The 20,166-nt window shown below is 51.8% G+C and overlaps 1 protein-coding gene across 1 annotated transcript in view; it reads left to right on the top strand.

The window, feature by feature from the left end:
• Window positions 1-1,802: 1,802 nt before the first annotated feature.
• MYT1 (myelin transcription factor 1) overlaps window positions 1,803-20,166 on the top strand; it is a 61,931-nt gene continuing 43,567 nt past the window's right edge. The window contains exons 1-2 of the mRNA XM_061125783.1: window positions 1,803-1,983; window positions 19,628-19,728. The gene's annotated coding sequence lies outside the window, so the exon portion shown is untranslated. The remainder of the gene's footprint in view (window positions 1,984-19,627; window positions 19,729-20,166) is intronic.

Raw genomic sequence — 20,166 nt, 5'->3', positions numbered from 1 at the left:
TAAAATATCCCAGTACTTGCAGTGTGTCCAGAGGAGGCAGGAAATGGCTTTTGAAGAGAGCTCTTAACTGAACGTGTCCTTCTATGCTAATGGGTGTGAGCTTAGGAAAGAATAAAAACAACGTTAGGCAGTTGTGGCCGGGGCCACAAGCTGTTCTCATCTGGCTGATTAATATTTCATCCTCAGTTTGACCAGCAAGGGCTTGCCTTTATTTCTTATTGCTCAAATTAAGAGATTGCTTTGAGTGCATTTTGTCTTTTATTTGTTGAGAATAATGTGTGTGTAAGAACTGAATATACTTATTTTCAGCATGAATCTCCTTGGTTTACATGCAATGTGGGAGCAGCTCTGCAAGTTGAAAGTAACTGCTTGTGGAGGGTTTTTCCCCGCCCTTCAAAAACATTCTCTTAGAGAAAGCTAAATGTTTTGGTTCTGTCTCACTCATGCTTTTGATGGTCCAAGCCCTTCAGTGCTGATTGACGTGGGACACACACACATTGTGTTCCCGCATAACGTACCAAAAACTGATACTTGCTGTCTGTCGCAATCTCTGCACTGAATTTCTGGGCCATGGGTCTCGCTGGCCATCTCGCCGGCCTGTGACAGTCCATTCTGTGCAAGTGTCTGGAGTTCGGCGTGTGTTGTGTTTCACAGTGCAGTTTCTGACAATTGGATTATGATAATGAACAATTGCTTGCTAGCTTTGTCTGTAATAAGAGGGACTTCAGATAGTAAGCAAGAATCCCCAGCTCCTGGCTACTCTCACTGACAAAATTCCTACATTTATCCCTAAGTGTGGGGAAAAAAAAAAAATCACAAGCCTGACACCTAAGAAAGTAAACAGTTGGGTTACTTAAAGAGTGGGTGGGCACTTCCATTGTGTGTGTTATCAGTTTTTTCTCTCCTGATTTTCATTGGCTAGTTCCTTGCAGGCAGTTTGAAAAAAAACTCAAAAAGATGGAACTTGAGTGGTGTGCTTCCTTCTGGCTGGGAAAAACTCAGAGGTCTCAAGGTATAGGATACATGTGTCTTCCAGAGTACTCAGGCTTTCTCTGAGAGCATTTTATGATTTTCAGACTGGAAACAAAAAGGAAACGTATGATAAAGGCAAAATCTCTTTTCCTCACCTGCTATTTGTGTATATGACTCTTTTTTGGTCTGTGACCATAGGAACCTTATGCACTTAAAAAATATATACATATCCATTTAAGTCACTGATACTTAGATATGCAGATGAGCCACTATGCACCCCTCCTGGCTCATCTGAGTAATAAATTCTGCAGTCCGCTCTTTATGATGGTAGGTCATATTCCTAACCACCAATAAATATTGTAAAGTACTTTCGCTGCAGCCGTGCTAACCCAGGGCATCTGTCATTCCGGTTGCTGCTATTAGGAATTATTGGACTGAACCACTGGTGGAGAAAGCAGAGGGGGGTGAGCCTGGTGGTTGTGACGTGTACTGCCCTTTTGTGTGTTTTGCATAAAAAACTCCAAATCGTGCTGCATATTAATTATGAATCAGTGTGGGCAAACGCAGGCACCTTCTGCTGGCTGAGGCTTGGAGCAGGAGACAGGGGCTCTGAGGGCCTGGGCACCTCTCGCTCCCCGTCAGCAGATCCATCTTTCTGATGCTATACTGTAAATTTATTTCACCTCGGAGAGTAAACAGATATATTGGAGCCCCAAGGGTTCATGGGTAGCGTATTTACAAAGGAGTCTCTCCGCCAGCCCGTGCCACCGCTGCTAATGAGAGCGGTCATTAAGTAAATGAGACGTCGCCTTCAGCTGGCTTAGGAGTTCGCACACTAAAGGGAGAAGATATTTAATTGAAACCCGCACACAGGCTTCCCCACATGTGACCGCTGGAAGCGAGGCAGCCGCCTCGCCTCTCCTCCCGTCCATCCGCACCCCCCATGTAAATTTCATGATTGCTTTCCGTGATGTCATTTTGAAAGAGGACAGACAATAGCTGTGGGGAAAGGTAAGTCAATGTTATGTTCTTTTGCTGACAAAGGCAGATGCCCAGTGCTTGGCTTTTCCCCTCGGGTGGAGACGGGGAGAGGGCGCGCGCAGAGTTAATTTCTAAGATGAAGGCTTTCTTTGCTGGAAGAACAGGTCTGAGGATGGCTTTTTAAAGCCGCTCTGTTGGACCGAGGCTTTCTCTTCCTCCTGGGTCTGCCGGCGGCTGTTTTCCTCCGTGTTCTCTGTCCCTCCTTGGCTTGCTCACGCGCTTGGCTTCTCCGAGAATTTAGTGAACACATTGTGCGTCTGACAGAAACGACATTGGGGGACCTGGTGTTGAGACGAAAACTTTATGTGCTTTTCTGGAAGAGGAACACAGATGTATCTGCAGCCAGGGGACCTGGCAGCTGGGTTCCCTGGGAGAATGCTGGCTCCTTAGGCAGAAGACCGCTCTGCAGCGGGGACGCCGCCGGACCGCGTTTGTGCCCCCACCCAAGACGGAGTAGAGATGGTCATGTGAGCGCCCTGTCTTTGCGTGTCACGTATTTCTAAACTTAAGGGTGCGTGTCTGTGGGATAGATGCACTGTTCCCTTAGGCTCCTTTTCTCGCTATGTGATCGGGGTCACGAGTGTGTTTGTTTATGGCGCTAGTAACTGGATTTTTGTGTTTAAAACTACAAATCAGGCTTAGCCAAGAAGTCTGTGTGAGCCTTGAAAGATATGATGCCTTTGCCTCTAGGGTGATGTGTTCTGGGCCGTGGACTTTGTCCGCTGGATTCACTTTCCTCTTTGTGAATCAGGAAGATAAACAAGCCGCCAGCAGCTCCTGGGTTATGGTGTGGCGTGCCCTTGTCGCGAGAGTTGCTCCTTTTAAGTCACAGAGGGCTTCTCTGCTCTCGGCATTACCTTTGCATCCAGGGACATCATTGGCTGGTAAAGTTGGGCTTTAATTTCTGAGACAAAACCTCTGAGAGGAGGGTCTGGTAGCAGGGTATGGGCTCAGTCCTGGGCCATCAGACTGTGTCACTTTAATGGCGATAACGGCTGTGATTGTTATCCTTTTGGGAGAGGGAGTTGAGAAATTTTGCTCCGGTGGTTAAAAGAAAAAAATCAGAGACCTGAGGACTGAGGCTAGTGGCTGAGTGAACAAAAGGCAGGAGAGCACTGGGGCGAACCTGGAGGAGGCGAGCCTCAGTCTTGGGTGAGAGGATGTGCCTGGACTTGGCCTCCTGACCCAGGGAGGCTGGGCGGGTGCTGGGGAGAGGCCCAGGTTCCTCACCACCAGATCTCCCCGCCCTGGCCCTGTGGCTGTGACTCTCACATCTTTCCATATGGCCCTGCTGATTAATGGTAAACAAAAGAACGGGAGAGCGGCAATTGGAGTTTTGTGGTGCCAGTGGGGAGGGCTGGACCGGAGTTGTTGGCTATGCAGAGGAGGCTTGCTTAGGGTTTACAGGACAGTTTGTTTGCAAAGAGAAGGAAGTAGCTTCATGACCCCTCTGTCCTGCAGAGCTGGAGATGGGGGCCCCCACCTCCTGGGTACTCACAAGGGTGTCTGCTGATCCAGGGGCTGAGCGGAGCCTCAGAGCTGGCCATGGAGGCCTTGTATGCTGCAACTCCTTGGGTTCTGGCCCTTTTGAATGATGGCCCTAGACACGGGCATGGGAACTCACCCAGGGCAGAGGGGCTACCTAAGTAGGCGGGGCAAGGGGGGATGTAGTGGTCCTTGTGACTTCAGGCATTTCCCACAGGTCTGGAGGCAGCCCCAAATACTGGGAGCCGATGCTCCAGACTCTCTTGGAAGGTTCTGGCAGGAGCAGCGGTCACCTGTCACCCTGAATGCTTCTGATACCTAAGGGAGGAGGACCTGCTCTGAGATGCCCCCACACAACGGGCAGAGTCTTTGGGGTTGTGAAGAAGCTCTGTCCCTGGGGTCACAGAAGATTATCCTGGAAAGTCCTGTCTGTGCCCAGAGGCGTCAGGGAGAGGCCAGTAGAGAGAGTGCTGGCACAGGAGCGTGCTCTGGGCACTCAGACCCCACCAGAGAGCTGACCTGCAGCCACCCTTTCTGCGTGAAGCTTGGCCTGTCCCCTGGCCTTGGCTGGGGTGGGTGTTCTCTCTGATGCTGCCTGGAGTCAGGGGCCTTCCTCTCTGGACCCCTGTCCTCTTCTGACCTGGAGTCATCAAATGTGCCCACAAGGACCCGGGTGACTCTGTGTGATGGAGCGGGGGCACTGGGGGTCTGAGCCAACTCTGGGAACTGGTCTAGGGGGGCCTGGGGTGTGTGTGTGTGCAGCCCACCCCCCTGCTGGTGGTGCCCGGCCTGGGTGATGGCTGCATGGTTTGGAATGCTGATTCGCACGGCCAGGCACTGGGCAGAGAGGGCAGGATGAGGGACCTGCAGACTGAGAGCGTGTGAGAGGTGCCCCTAGGCCTTCGGCTGCTGCCCTGATGACTGGTGGGGGCTGAGGCACTTCCGCTCTGGTGAAGAGAGAGTGAGGGAGAGTTTGCTCACACCCTCCCTCTCTTCCAATGGCCTGAGCTAGGGAGGGGGGCCCGGAGCAACCAGAACACCCAGGTCAGCACTAGGCCTGGAGTGGACAGAGAAGCAGGGCCCAGGGTGGCTCCTGGGAGAGCAGGGGCTGCCCTGTCACCTGACCCCACTTCTTCAAAGAAGGTGATTGGGCGACCAGTGAGCCTCGGCTGCTGGAGAGAGAAACGCCATCCTGGGCTTGGAAGACCCCTCTAGACCCACTTCTTGCTGGCTGTTACCCTGTGGAAAGCTGGACCCGAGAGTTGAGAGGGGGGCCTGGCCAGGGGCCCTCCCCCGACCCAGCTCCCAACCCTCCTGTCTCCTCCTTCCATGTACGCTCACTCATGAATAAACCAGAAGCTGGTTGTCTACAGAGGTAGTTTAACAGGAATTTTACAGGGACAGTCTTTGGGAGCGGGCGTCATCAGGAGATTGGTCAGCCTGGGTGGAAAACGCTGTTTCTCGGGAGTGCGAGCAGTGCCCTGAGCTGCCCCCATGCCTGCCCTGCTCCCTGGAGACCCCGCCGCCCTCTCAGGCCCCTCCTGGGTGCTGGCCAGGCTTTGGGGTCCTCAGTGTACATTCTGTTTTTCACAGATGGCTGAATTTCCCCCAAATGTTGTTTAAAAAACCCTCAAAACAAACCGGGAGGCGTTTTCCACCTGACTTACAAAGGCTTTGCTCTCAGACGAGTTCTAGGCTGGCTCCAGAGAGAGCAGAGCGGAGACTGCTCGCCAGCAGGGAGCACAGTTCTCTTGGTCGGCCTCCCTCTTGTCAGAGCCGGCATCTAGATGTCCATCCTCCTTCCCTCTTTCATTTTTATTTATTGTTTGTAAATGCAGTGTTGTTTTAACCAGATGCACTGAAAGGAGGAGGAGGTGTAACCTGCCTCCATCAGGATTAGTCCCGGATGGAGGGCCAGAGCCCTTGCCCGAGGTCTGGCGCTCTGAGACCCCAGGACCCCTTCCGCTGCTCAGGCACCTGGAGGGGCCACGTGGGCCTGTGTGGACATGCCTGATGTGAGGGGTTTCTCGGGATGGCAGACTGGGAGCAGGGCCGTGTGCATGTGGGGTGTGCCGGGGACAGGCCCTTGGCACCGCGGGGTTCAGGGTGGTGGGCAGGGAGAGGCGTGTGTCCATCCGGGCGTGCCATCTGGCTGAGTTGCCGCCAGACAAGCCCTCACGCCTGGCTTCACACCTTGATCCCGGTTGACGTGGGTTTGAGGGCTCTGGTGGAAGCCACCTGGGGCCTCTTCTTTTCTCCCGTTTCGTGGCCTAAAAACTCCACACTAAAGCAGCAGCGTGAGAGAGAGCTCCCCAGGGTTCCAGGCTGGACGGGCTGCCCTCCCTTCGGCCTGCACTCAGCGCCCCCATCTCTCTCAGCTCAGACTCCAGACCCAGGGCCCTCCTGCCCCTGGAAAGGGGAAGGGTCCAGCTTCTGTCCAAGGGGGCAGGAGCTTGCTGCTCTTATTCCTCATTCCCGTGCCTGCTTTCCATGGTCCTAGCCAGTCAGACACCCTGAGGTGCAGGCCCAGGTGTGACCCAGCTTCCTGCACATCAGGCTGAGTCTCTGGAGTCTTCACTTGACTTCAGGGTATAAAGTGGCTCTGCCACTGTTGTCCGCATGGGCTGCCCAGTGGTTTCTGAGTGAAGGAGCTGCCAGGAGGCATCTCACAGACTCAGAGCTGACCTGTGACATAACTGAGGTGCTCGGGGACAGTGACTGTCCTAGGGCTCCCAGACCCAATGGTTCAGAACAGCCTGTTTGCTCACTGGACTCTGCTAAGCAGTACATTGGTTTGCTAACCAGTGATTTTCACATGTAATTGTGCAGCGTCTCATACAAATTCCAGATCTGCACAGCCTGACTTCCCAGGACCCTAGACCTCCCAGGAGGCCATCCGGACCACACTGGCCCTCACTGCCCTTCTTGGTGCTTCCCCATTGCCTGCGAGATGTCCTTAGTCTGTCTTCCAACCTGATTCTCCATCCCCCATCCAGGCCACGCGGAGACCCCTGGCCCATCTCCTGTCTCCTTTCACCTCCAGCTCCTCTTTCAGCCCCAAACAGATGCCATGCTGGTCTCTTGGTGTTCCTCCCAAGAGCCGCAGTCATGCCCTAAGTGTTTCGTTGTTGAAACACCTCTGCTATCGTGTTGCATCAGCCTTGCGGGTGTTCCCACCTGCCTTGGAGGGGGGCCTGCAGGCCACCAGGTTGGGGGTGCCCAGCGGGCAGTGTCCCCGCACTTGGTTCTGGCCCACACACGGGTACTGGCCTGGGTGCCCTTATAAACTCAGGCCCTGGGCTGTCAGTGCTGGGCTGGACACAGCCAGGGACGGTTCTGAATCCAGGTGGGAAGAAGAGCTACTTAAGGGTCTGCTTCTGAGTTTTCCCTCCACAATCTGAGTGGATGTGCTGTCAGCCAGGGTGGAAAGTTAGTCTCTGTTGTCCATGCTGAGGGGTGTTTCTTTCTTATTTCTTTATTATTATTATTATTATTTACCCTTCTTTTTAGTATTTTAAATTTATTAATTATTTTAAATTGGAGGATAGTTACAATATGGTGATTGTTTTTGCCATACATCAACATGAATCAGCCATGGGTATACATGTATCCCCCCCATCGTGAATCCCCCTCCCTCTTCCCTCCCCACCCTAGAGGGGGTGTTTCTGTTATTACCTTTTAGTGATCTGGTTGTGTTCTGGCTAAATAACTTAGATTTTTGTGTATCTCCTTTTATTTCACGAAGCCCAGCCCCCAACCCTAGCTTCCTGAGGTCTCATTTTGCACCAGAGCAGGTTAGCTGTGAGGTCCCCTCCCCCAACACACATAAAGCAGCACTTTTCATGATGTGTGAGCGTCGTGAGGAGCTGTGAGCTCACCCGCCTTCCGTCATCCTGAGGCTCTGATGCTTCCGGAAATGCCACTGAAGCTGGCAGAGAAACCCATGGAGACCCGAAGTCAGTACCTCAGTCCAAAGGGAGAGAAAAGGCGGGTTGGATTTGACCTTGAATTGCAGCTAGCAAACTTTTTAGCCCCCTCAAAGGCTCCAAAGTGGTGTGTAATGGCACAAGTGAGGACTTCTGGGTCCTGGCTTCCCTGAGCCAGCTGCAAGTCACACGTTCCGTCTCTGGGTTCAGAACCTGCTGCGTGGAGTGGGAGGCCTGCGCTGTCATGCTCAGCCTGCACCTCTGGTGTCTGGGGCACCCGGAATGGGCTCTGCTGTGACAGTCAGAGTCCCACTCCTGCCCTGATGCGGTCCCAGAGAGCATCCCGACAGCTCCTGAGCATGAGTGTCAGCGCGAGGGTGGGGGTGGGGGGCACAGGGCCTGGAGGGGCTCTTCCCACCCCATCATGCCCCCTCCCGGTGATGGACCCCTCACTGCCCAGAGCCCTTTGGAGGCGGCTGCCTCTGGTCGGCGTGGTTTGCGTGCTGTCCACATTCTGCCTTGTTGGTGCCCTGTGGGCTATGCGTGCCCATCCAAACTGGGAAGCTAGTGTGTGCAGCCCCCTGGTATTTCTCACTTAAAGGCAGGAGAGGGGGCTGTCCCTGAGCAGTGCAGGAGGCGGATAGGTGGGCGTCTCTGCTGGTCAGGCCTACACCGAAAACCAGCCACTGCACGGGGGGCCACTCTGAGCCCTGGGGCTGGGGCTACGATGTCAGCCCCCCTGGGCTCGCTCTCCTCCCCCAGACAGCAGTGCTTCCAGTCTGGAGTTAGAGGGATGGGTGTGGGAGAAGGAGAGTGGACTGCTGTCAGAAACTCCTCCCTCTGACTGTGAGGCCCCGGAGCTGCCTGGACCTCCCACCCTCCTGCCTGGTCCCTTCTCCTTCTGAATTGGACATGAGCCAGGGCAAAGACAGGCCTCAAGGGACCCTGGAGCAGCTTGGTTTTATTCTGTTTGTACAATGAGAGCCCGTTCTAGTCGAGTTAACTGCAAGAGCCTAAGTAAAGTGTGGTTCCCAGAAAGGGGGAAATGGCCATTTTCCCTCTTCTGGGCCAGACAGTTCTGACTCCTACAGGGGATATTCAGGGGACTCTGGGAACTGTGGGTGGGCACAGGCCATGACTGACACGTTCCCTGGCTCCTCCCCGGCGTGCATCCAGACTTGGTTGGTCAGTGGGTCAGGGGAGCGGGGAGAGGCCCCCAGCGCAGCACCCCCAGGCACCGAGTAGCTGTGCTGTGCCTGTTTCCTGGGCTTCTCCAGCCCCCTGTCCTGGTCATTCTTCTTGGCCTCGGGGGTTGAGGGAGGGCAGAGAGCTCCCCATGAGCTGCCTGCCCCTGACTCCTCGTCCGTGGGTGAGGTGTGTGGGCCCGAATGGAGGTTGAGGTCGGGATCACTCGTCCTGACCCCTGGTGTTGAACTCCGTTTGTGTGGGGAGGCTTTCTGAGAAATCCTGTGCGCCTGCCTGGAGCAGGCAGCCTGCCGCCCACGCTCCTGCTCCCTGCACCTGCCCGGGCGCCCGAGTCCTGGCTCCCACCATTGTGCCTCTTCCAGGACACTCAGCCCGCCCTGCGGCTGCGAGGGTCCCCACCCCTCATCATCTGGGGGCCGTCCCCTGCTGGCAGGCTCCCTGACAGGCCGCCTGGAGAGCCAGTCCTGTGATGGGGTTTGAAAAGTCATCATTACTGCCCGGCTGTTTAGCTGTTGTTTTTACAGCGTGGGTAAGTTTAAAAGAAATAATAATAATCATATAAGAAAGACTCAGCCACAGTAAGCCTGCAACATGCTATTTGCATTTTTAAGGAAACACTTCTGAGACAGCCTGGGTGAAAGGTCACTATTTGCATATAAATGGAAAAGAAAGTGTACGATGCTGGAAGTTACATCTATATTATTTTCTCAGCAGTGAGCTGCTGTTGGAGAGATTAGGGGACGTGGCTTGCGTTTGGCTTTTATTGAATAGAGAAAGCACCAGCGAGGCTGATTTAGAAGCAAAATAATGAGAAACGTGCAGAGCGATGGAACTGCCGACTCCCCTGCCCCCACTTCTCTCCTCTCATTTTCACCTAAACTCAGCAAAAGCAGGTCTGTCTTTGCTCCACTCAGCAAGTCTTCATTTTACTTCTCTCTGAATTCCAGCAAAAAAAAAGAAGAAAGAAAAAGAGCAAAACTTGCCCTCATTTCCCCATCAGTCCTGTTTGCATTTCCTGCCAAAAGCTGATCCGATGGGTGGTACACCAGTGCTGCCTCCAGACCCTGGAAACCAGGTCACAGACAGGCCTGGAGCAGAGAAGGGGGTGGGGAAGGGGGAGGAGGAGGGGCTACCCAGGTCAGCGCTCCTAGGGGCGCCAGGCACCCCACCCGCCAGCTCCCGGCCCAGGACCTGCAGTGACCAGGGCAAGGGTGCTACTCCCTTTTGGATTTCCAGGCTTGTCAGATTCCCCTAAGGGCCCACCCTGCCCTGGCTGTCCCCGGCTCTCCAGCAGGTGCTGAGAAGACAGCCTTGACCCAGGACATTTCTTCTAGGAACAGTTCTAGGACTTGGGAAGCTGAAGGGCTCTGAGGAGACCCTGGGGTTCAGCTTCAAGCTCTCATCACAGAAGCCTCCACTGACTGCCTGTTACTGAAATCTCACCCCCAACCATGTTATTTTTAAAAATATTTAGTTATTTAGCTGTGCTGAGTCTTAGTTGCAGCACATGGGATCTTTAGTTGTGGCACATGGGGTCTAGTTCGCTCACCAGGGATCAAACCTGAGCGCCTTGCTTTGGGAGCTCAGAATCTTAGCTACTGGACCACCAGGGAAGTCCCAGATGTTTTTTGAAACCATCTCAAATTCACAGAAAACTTTTCAGATATAGGACAAACTTTTTTCTGACTCACTGGAGGTATATCTGCCAACCTGTGCCCATCACCCAGAGGGGTTTCCAATGAAGAAGTTCTCTAGAACCACCATCACTTGGGTGGTCTGGTCCTCAACAGCGTCTCAATAGTGGGCTCGGGACCACAAAGTGTGTTGGTCTAGGTCAGGCAAGACTTGCTCTTGGCGACGCCCACTGTAGCTCTTTCCCCAGGTTGGGTGTTGCCATCCCAGTGTCTCTCTAGCTGCAACAACACTTTCCCCTTTGCAATGAATAAGTATTGGGTTGGCCAAAAGTTCATTTGGGTTTTTCCACTAACCCTAACACCTTACAGAAAACCCAAGCAAACTCTTTGGCCAACCCAGTTACTTTGGGGGGAAATGACGAATTCTTCCTCAAACCACCAATTTCTTCATTTTTATTGATCTCTGAATAGACTCACAGTTTATTTTAATCCAGTGGATTATAATCATTATTTTGATGCTAAGATTGTTCTGCTGGATAGGGGGACCTACCAGTGCTGGCAATTGTGTCCTTCTGAGGTGTGTGTGACTCTCTGAGCTCTCCCAGCCTCGGGCCTGGAGCCACCCCTGGATCTAGTGTGGACGTGCTCCCAGCCTTTCAATACACATGTATGTGACATGCACACACACCTGGACTTTCTTGTTGAAAACCACAGGTTCATCCTGACAGCTCTGACTCCAATTCCCCCTAGGATACTTTCTAGATTTCTCCCTCTCCACATGTGTGACTCCTTCCTCACTGCTGTGAGAAATCAGGCTCCTTAATAAGCTTACTGTTTGATCAGCCTTGTTTCTGTGCTGGGCCGCTCCTTACCCTTCCACACGCGCTTGTCCCACCTGTGGGCTCCGACACTTGCTCTTGAAGGACGCCCTGCACTCCGCTCCAGACCGGGCCTTCAGGCGCCCCATTTGCCTGGGAACATAGGTTTATGGGTTGTGGGGCAGGACAGACCCAGCAGGATTCACGGCCTCAGGACCAGACTCTCAGCCGCTGCCGGCTGCCCGTGTGATGCTGAGAGTCACCTTTATTCATTTATTTTCACTGCTAGGGCAATCACACGCACCAGATTATTTCTCATACAAGCTTTGCTTTTCTTGTAGCTAATTTTCCCTGTCCCTTGTTAACTTTCTTAGTGTCCAATGGGGAGTGTGCTTTTGAGACTGTCTGGGGAGGGTTTTTATTCTGTTGGGTTGGTGAATGAGGATTGAGATGAAAGTAGGAAAGAATTTTTCCTTTTGAGTGGGAGCTGTGTTTATTTAGTTGTCCTTGGGACTCTACAGGGGATCGGGTCTGGGACCACCCATCCAGGATTCCAAAGTCCATGGATGCTCCAGTTCCTCATATGGAATGCTGGAGTATTTCCTATAACCTACACACATCCTCCTTAGATTTCAAACTATCTATCTCTAGGTTACTAAGAACAGCTACTACAATGTAAACTTGGGCTTCCCTAGTAGCTCAGGTGGTAAAGAGTCTGCCTACAATGCGGGAGACCTGGATTCGAGCCCTGGGTTGGGAAGATCCCCTAGAAGAGGGCATGGAAACTCACTCCAGTATTCCTGGAAGAGCCTGGAGCTGGAGAGGAGCCTGGTGGGCTATAGTCCATGGAGTCGCAAAGAGTCAGACATGACTGAGCGACTAAGCACAGCACAGCACAATGTAAATGCTGTGCAAATCGTCGCAAATCAAGTTTTCTTTTCGGAACTCTCTGGAATTTTGGAGGGAGTGTTTTCCGTCCATGTTGGTTGACTCTGTGGATGCAGATCGTGCAGACGTGGGGACAACTGTACTGGATTTCAGGGCCCAGACTTTCAGTGGGTGTGGTCAGTTCAAAGCACCCCGGCTTTGGGGCGGGGTGCTGAGCTTCCAAGGGTGCCTAAGGCCTGCTGAGGGCTGCAGAGGCTGGCCTCTCCAGGCCAGATGCACAGGCGGGACACAGGGCGTGTTTGCCTGGTTGGCTCATCGTGGGAGGAGGGTCCTGCTGCGGTGGAGGGGGCCTGCGTGTGCTGCCCTGGGCCCTGGTGCTGCTGCTGTGCAGAAGCACTGGTCTTCTCCTGGCCTGTGTCCCCAGAGTGGCTGTGGGGTGGGGTGGGGTCTGAGACACCTATCCCCACCCCCGACGGCCCATTCCACATCACTGCCTATACCCTAGCTATCCTCTGCCTACACCCCTGGACACAGCCCTACCTGGATTGCAACTGGGTCTTCTGGTGGGCCCCAGATCACAGGCTCACAGAAGCCAGGCTGGGAGAACTAAAGGCAGCCCACCAGACCTTCTTCCCATACAAGAGACTCCAGGGTGGAGGTTGGGGGGCTCGCTGCCCCTCCCCCGAGCCTCTGCACCACTAATCTAACTTCTGTTTCTATGAGTTTGCCATTTTGGGACATTCCGTAACTGAAGAACAGTACAATATGTGATCGTTTTGTCTGACTTCTTCCACTGAGCCTGATGGTGTTGAGGTTCATGCGCTTTTTATTGCCAAATACCGTTTGGTCATATTTTATATTGTCCATTCAGCAATCAATGGACATTTGGGTTGTTTCCTTTTTTTGGCCAGTGTAAATAAACCTGTGATGAAGGGTTGTGTACAGGGCTTTGTGTGGACATGTATTTTCATTTCTCTTGGATCTGTATCTGGGGGTAGAATTGCTGGATTCTGTGGTAAGTCTATGTTTAGTATATTGATGGACCACCAGACTGCTTTCCAAATTAGCAGTGCCATTTTATCCTCCTGCCAGCAGGGTACACAGGCTCCAGTGTCTCCACATCCTGCCCAATACTTATTGTCTGTTTTTTTTTTGTCTTTTTAATTATAGCCATTTTAGTGGGTGTGCAGTAAGATCATGTTGTGGTTTTGACTTGAGTTTCCCTGATGACTAGATGACGAGCATCTTTTATTGACCATCTATATGTTGTCTTTGGATGAATGACTGTTCAAATCCTTTGTTCGCTTTGTTTTTGGCCACACCCAAAGGCTTGAGGGATCTTAGTTCCCCAGAAAGTGCCAAGTCCTAACCATTGGCCTGCCAGGGAATTCCTCTTTGTCCACTTTAAAATTGAGTTAGTTTGTCTTATTCTGGAGTAGTATGAGTTCTTTCTGTACTCTGAATTTGTTATTGTTGTTCAGTCGCCAAGTCATGTCTGACTCTTTGTGACCCCATAGACTGTAGCACACCAGTCTCCTCTGTCCTCCACTATCTCCCAGAGTTTTCCCAAATTCATGTCCATTGAGTTGGTGATGCTATCTAACCATCTAATCCTCTGTCGTCCTGTTCTCCTCCTGCCCTCAATCTTTCCCAGCATCAGGGTCTTTTCCAATGAATCGGCTCTTCCCATCAGGTGGCCAAAGTATTGGAACTTCAGCTTCAGCATCAATCCTTCCAATGAATATTCAGGTCTGATTTCCTTTAGGATTGACTGGTTTGGTCTCCTTGCAGTCCAAGGGACTCTCAAGAGTCTTCTCCAGCACCACAATTTAAAAGTATAAATTCTTTGGCGCCTAGCCTTCTCTATGGTCCAACTCTCACATTTGTACATGACTACTGGAAAAACCATAGCTTTGACTATGTGGAGCTTTGTTGGCAAGGCGATGTCTCTGCTTTTTAATACGCTAAGTTTGTCACAGCTTTCTGTCCAAGGAACAAATGTCTTTTAATTTTGTGGCTGCAGTCACCATCCACAGTGATTTTGGAGCCCAAGAAAATAAAATCTGTCACTGCTTCCACTTTTTTCCCCTTCTATTATCCATGAAGTGGATGGGACTGGATGTCATGATCTTAGTTTTTTGAATGTTAAATTTTAAGCCAGCTTTTTCACTCTCCTCTTTCATCCTTATCAAGAGGCTCTATATTTCCTCTTCACTTTCTGCCTTTAAAATGATATCATCTGCATATCTGAGATTGTTGATATTTCTCCTGGTGATCTTGATTCTAGTTTGTGATTCATCCAGCCAAGCATTTCGCATGATGTACTCTGCATAGAAGTTAAATAAGCAGGGTGACAATATGCAGCCTTGTGGTACTCCTTTCTCAATTTTGAACCAGTCAGTTGTTCCACGCCCAACTCTGTTGCTTCTTGACCCACATATAGGTTTCTCAGGAGACAAGTAAGGTGGTCTGATATTCCCATCTCTTTAAAAATTTTCCATGGTTAGCACAGTCAATGAAGCAGATGTTTTTCTGGAATCCCCTTGCTTTCTTTGTGATCCAATGAATGTTAGCAATTTGATTGCTGGCTTCTCTGCCTTTTCTAAACCCAGTGTGTACATGTGGAAGTTCTTGGTTCACATACTGTTGAAACCTAGCTTGAAGTATTTTGAGCATTACCTTGCTAGCGTGTGAAATGAGTGCAATTATACACTAGTTTGAACATTCTTTGGCATTGCCCTTCTTTGGGATTAGAATGAGAACTGACCTTTTCCAGTCCTGTGACCACTGCTGAGTTTTCAAATTTGCTGACATATTGAGTACAGCACTTTCACAGCATCATCTAGGATTTGAAATAGCTCAGTTGGAATTCCATCACTTCCACTGGCTTTGTTTGTAGTAATGCTTCCTAAGGCCCACTTGACTTCACACTCCAGGATGTCTTGCTCTAGGTGAGTGACCATACCATCATGGTTGTTTGGTCCATTAAAGACCTTTCTTGTATAGTTCTTCTGTGTATTCTTACCACCTCTTCTTAATCTCTTCTATTTCTGTTAGGTCCTTGCAGTTTCTGTCTTTTATTGTGCCCATGCTGGCATGAAATGTTCCCTTGATATCTCCAGTTTTCTTGAGGAGATCTTTATTCTTTTCCATTCTATTGTTTCCCTCTATTTCTTTGCATTGTTCATTTAAGAAGGCCTTCTTATCCCTCCTAGCCATCCTCTGGAACTCTGCATTCAGTTGGGTATATCTTTCCGTTTCTCCTTTGCCTTTTGTTTTTCTTCTTTCCTCAGCTATTTATAAAGCCTCGCCAGACAACTGGTTTGCCTACTTGCATTTCTTTTTTGGGGGGACGGTTTTGGTTACTACCTCCTATACAATGTTATGCACCTCTGTCCAGAGTTCTTCAGGCACTCTGTCTACTAGGTCTAATCCCTTGAATCTATTTGTCACCCCCACTGTATAATCACAAGGGATTTGATTTAGGTCATACCTGAATGGTCTGGTGGTTTTCCCTACTCAATAAAAGTCCCTTATCATGTATATGATTTGCAAATGTTTTCTACCAATTTGTGGGTTCTCTCGTCACTTGATTGATGGTATTATTTAACTTCCAAAAGTGTTAAATTTTGATGATGTCCAGTTCATACATTTTTTTCTTTTCTTGCTTGTGATTTCTGTGTTGTATTAAAGAAACCACTCCTAACCCAAAGTCAGGAAGATTTACTCCTGTGCTTTCTAAGAGTATTAACTGGGATGTTTAGATCTCTGATCTATTATGCGAATTTCTACGTATGGTATGAGTTGGGTCTAACTTTATTATTTTGGCTTTTTTATGTCCCTACATCTGCCATATCAATTTTAGAATTAGCTTATCAACTTTTGCACACAAATGAAACAGCCTGAGAGGCCAAAAGTGGTCAGATACTGGTGAAATTCAGAAAATAACAGGTAGAATTCTGGGCCAGGACTAGGAGCCAAAGACTGAGAGAAGGGAGGGGAGGAGTCAGAGGGGAAGGTGATAGGATGGCCAGTGAAGCAGAAGGAGGAGAGGCTGGGGATGGGGCTGGAGCACCCCAGGGGAGGAAGGAGGAGCTGAGTGTGGGTGCAGGATGGGCAGGTGACCAGGACTTTACAGAGACCTTTCAAGGGTGCTGCTTTGGTGGAGGGCTGTGAGCTGGCGTGGGGAGTGGGGCCAGAGTCAGCTCTCCGGGGGTCACTTAAGAAATCAGATTGTGAAGGGTGTGGAGACGTGGAGCCCTGGGTCTGGGGTGTGGAGTCCAGACAGATTGAGCTCTGTGAATGTGGACACCTCAAGCTTGTTTAAGAGTTGAGAAGCCCTAGGAAAGGGCCAATTAGGGGGATGAGCAAACATTTGAGAGGAAGACGGGCTGTGGTTGCTACTCCGAGGACACTTGTTTGTGAAAAAAAGATTTTTTTGTTAACTATTTGTTGGTTGGTTGGTTGGTTGGCTCAGGTCTCAGTCACAGCACAAAGGGTCTTGTGTCACAGGGATCGCTCTGGTGCATGGACTCTAGTTGTGGTGTGCCGGCTTAGATGCTCTGCGGCATGTACAATCTTAGTTCCCTGACCAGGGATTGACCTGTGGACCTGCACTGCACGGTCCATTCTTAACCCCTGGACCACCAGGGACGTCCCTAAGGACACTTTAATTGGCAGTGGGAAGAAGAGCCTGTCAAGCCTGGGGGGAGATGTGGGCTCAGCCAGGATGGGACAGAGTGGGGAGAGAGGAAGGCAGGGGCTCAGGGTCTGACTGATTCCACCCATGGGAGCATGGGAGAGCCAAGATGTGGACTCCCACCAAGTGAAGACCCTCCCCCTTTGCTTGCTGGATGAGAGGTAGGTCACCAGAGACACAGAATCTAGTGTAGACCCTGAAGACATCTTGACAGGAGTTTCTCATGAGCCCACAGGGTCTCTATTTCCAGAGCTAAACAGTCCACATGCCAAAGCATCACGTGATGGGGAGGCCTGATCCTATCCTGATTGGCCCTGAGCATGGGCATCCTCCAGGACTCTGGCCTCAGGAGGGAGATGTCCTGCCCTGCAGCTCTGATGAGGCGGCTCACGGGCCCTGGTGGCATTTCTGAGCTTGTCTGTCTGCCAGAGTCCTGTGGGGCCTCTGTGGGGTCAGATGCTGGGACAACATGGAGCAGGTGGTCCTGAAGGGACATCACGGCCAAGGCCACTGTCCTCGCCACACGCTCCCATGCAGCCCCTTTGCTCTGTGCGTCTGGGAGCAGGGGTTCAGAACTCACTAGAGACCTCTGAGCCTAAAGAAAGGGGTCTTGAGGAAAACCCTCCTCACTGCCGATTCCTGATAACGAGGACAGAGTCAGCCCTCCCCGCGGTCCCTGTGTGTCAGGCGTTCTAAGTCTCTGATGGCTCTCCCACCCTGTGATGGAGACGGTGGTTGGCAGGGCAGGTGCAGGTGTGAGGGCTGCCTCCACGGGCTGAATGTCCACCAGCAGCACGACTGCTGGATGGGGTGCCTGGGTCGCAACCCCTGTTGTGTGCAGGCCTTCCTTTGGCCTGGGGACTTCGTCATGATTTGGGTTTGGTTGGCGGGGGGCATCAAGTGCCTCCTCTGTGGCAGCCAGGGTGGACTGTGTCTTTGTTCTACTCCACGTGTCTGTACACGAGGGGTCTGGTCTGTGGGGACATACGTGGGTCCAGTGGGAGACCAAGAGGGCGCCTGGTTTCTCCAAGCAAAGGAGAAGCACTGTCACATTTCACTGTAGTGACTGTGGTTTGCTATCAAAAGATTCCCAGGAAAAGGAAGGATTGATTGAAGGAATCCGTCAATCATGGATCCTTGTGACATGGTTCTGGTCTGGTGTCATGTGTCTCCTGCAAATGTCTTCTGCATCCTGGGAGCAGTGCTGTTGAGAGGGAGTGATGCTGGGGCAGGTGTCCTTAAGGCCCTTGTGTGAGGCCTGAGCGGGTGTGGGGCTGCGGACACGTGACAGACCACGGGGAATGCGGGCGAGGGGGAGAATTCCCTCAACAGGGCTTCTCCTGGGGAGAGAGCAAAGAGGCCCCTGTGAGCGGGCTCTCTCCTGGCAGAACACAGCGGGCTGTTGGCACAGACGGGGCTCTTCCACTGCTGGGCTTCTCTGGGGTTGGAGCGCTTCTTGGATACGTGCTGGGGGTCTATAAGGAGGGAACCATCCCTTTCAAAGATCTCAGGATGCCCCTTCCCTCCAATTCCCAGGGAGGCCTGCCGGGGTTAACCATTGTTTACACATGTCACCATGATGAGGAATTTCACCAGAGCCTCGCAGATCAGCCCAGGGTGCGGGTCTCTCATGGGAGGCACATGTGGAAAGGGAAGCCCACTTGTTCTGGGGATTCTGGCCTCCATTTTCACTGTGTCACGAGAGGCAGTCATTGTCCCTGTCTTTGGGTGCTGCACATACCCCGTGACCAGAACCATCCTTGTTGGCTCATCTCCTGAGTTTCCTCCCTTCCCTCCCCTTTGACGGGAACTATCTGCTCCCTCCTCACCACCCTCGCTGTTTGCCACACACCCCTTGAGGCTCCAGGGCCCTAGGCAACTCCTGTCATGGTGTTGGTGGGCCTGTTTCTTCTCTCTGCCTGCTAATGACTGTGAGGTACCTGGCCCAAGATGTCCGGTTCCTAGCTCTCAGGCCGAGTTCAGTGCTTGCCTGTTCAGGGCGAGTTCAGGGCCGGGCAGGTGACCCACAGCTCAGTGAGGGTGAGGCACGCAGTAGGCGCACACAGCAGGTGGTTTAACCCATTCCTCTGAAGGTGATGCATTAGACTGTTTGACAGCCCATCTGCTTCCCTCTGTTTGTGCTACTGGAGTCACAGGAGGCCCTTTAATAGATGGAGGCATTTCCAGACAAGGGGACACTGTGACTGAAGCCACAGGGCTGCCCGGGACAGGACCAGTGAAGTTAGAGGAAAATAGTGTTCGGGAATGCACGTCGAAAACATGAGGGGTGTGACAGCACAATGCCTGACCTGCCTTCAGCAGAACCAAACTCACCTCCAAAGAGAGGAAAAACGCAGGAACATTCATTTCCTGTTTTTATTGTTGGTTACTTCGTGACCTTCCTTTGAAAGCTGCTGTTGTAGAAAGCTGGTTGTCATGGAAACAGGGAGTGCCGTGCGGGGAATAGGTACACAATGCATTTCTTTGTCCGGTCCAGATGATGCCTTTAGCCTCTGCTTTGACGTGTGAATTTATGTGAGGAATTAAATATTAAGTGGAGGTACTGCCCTGGAGAGAGGCAGACACAGAAGGAGAGGAAAGATGCCGGCCACCTGGGCAAAGTGGAGGCAAAGCTTTGGGTCTCACCTGACTGGCACTAGCCCCCTGTTCGGAGTGGCCATGTTAGAGGAAATCTGCCCCCACTCCCTGACATGTCCCATAAAACAGTGCCACAGCCAGGGTGATGGTTCTGGGTGTGGGCACTAGAAGCCTCTGAGGAGTGTCCCAAACAGAGAGTGATTTTCCCCAAAGAGCTCCTGTCTTTTGTCCCTGAAACAGCCAAGGGGCCCTGACCTTGGGTGTCTTTGTGGTACAAGTGCTGTGTACAAGAGTGGGCCAAGTTTCTCTATTTCTTCCCTTGAGCTGGTGTTCATTAGGTTTTCTTTTTCTGACTCTCAGAAAATGAGTTCCGGGGTGAGCTTCTGAGTCAGAGGTGGACACACGGAGACAAGGCTGACAACTGCAGGACCCCAAAACTCTTCCTGGGCGGACGCGGCAAGGTAAGACACTCGGAGGGCAGCCCCTGGGTCTTGGCTAGAGTTCTTCTAACTCCTCGGCGTGGAGTGTGGGGGCGACTTTTGGGCTAGTTGTTATCAGTCCAGCTTAGGTGAAGCATAAGTGGGGGCTACGACCATCGATGATCTGGGCACTTTAACAATAAAGGAAGAAAAGTGACTCCGAGTAGGCTAAAACTAAAATGTGACGGCAGGTCCCGTCTGCCAAGTCTCTGCCCTGAGGCCCCATCACATGCGGCTCCCGAGGCACACTAGTCCCTGCTCTCTGTTCTCCCTGGGCAGCCTTCACCACAGGAACTCCTGAGGTCTGCGGGCTTGGTTTACTGCCATCTTCCCAAGTGGGGCCTGTGGTGCCCTGCTCACACCTGCCTGGATCTGTCTGGTGGAGGTGGCCTGGAGTCTCCACCTCCCAGCGGTGCTCCA

This window comes from Dama dama, chromosome 23, assembly GCF_033118175.1.
Source record: "Dama dama isolate Ldn47 chromosome 23, ASM3311817v1, whole genome shotgun sequence".
NCBI classification, from domain to species: Eukaryota; Metazoa; Chordata; class Mammalia; order Artiodactyla; family Cervidae; genus Dama; species Dama dama.
Note: the sequence above shows the minus strand (reverse complement) of the source record. Positions and strands in the feature narration are given on the sequence as shown.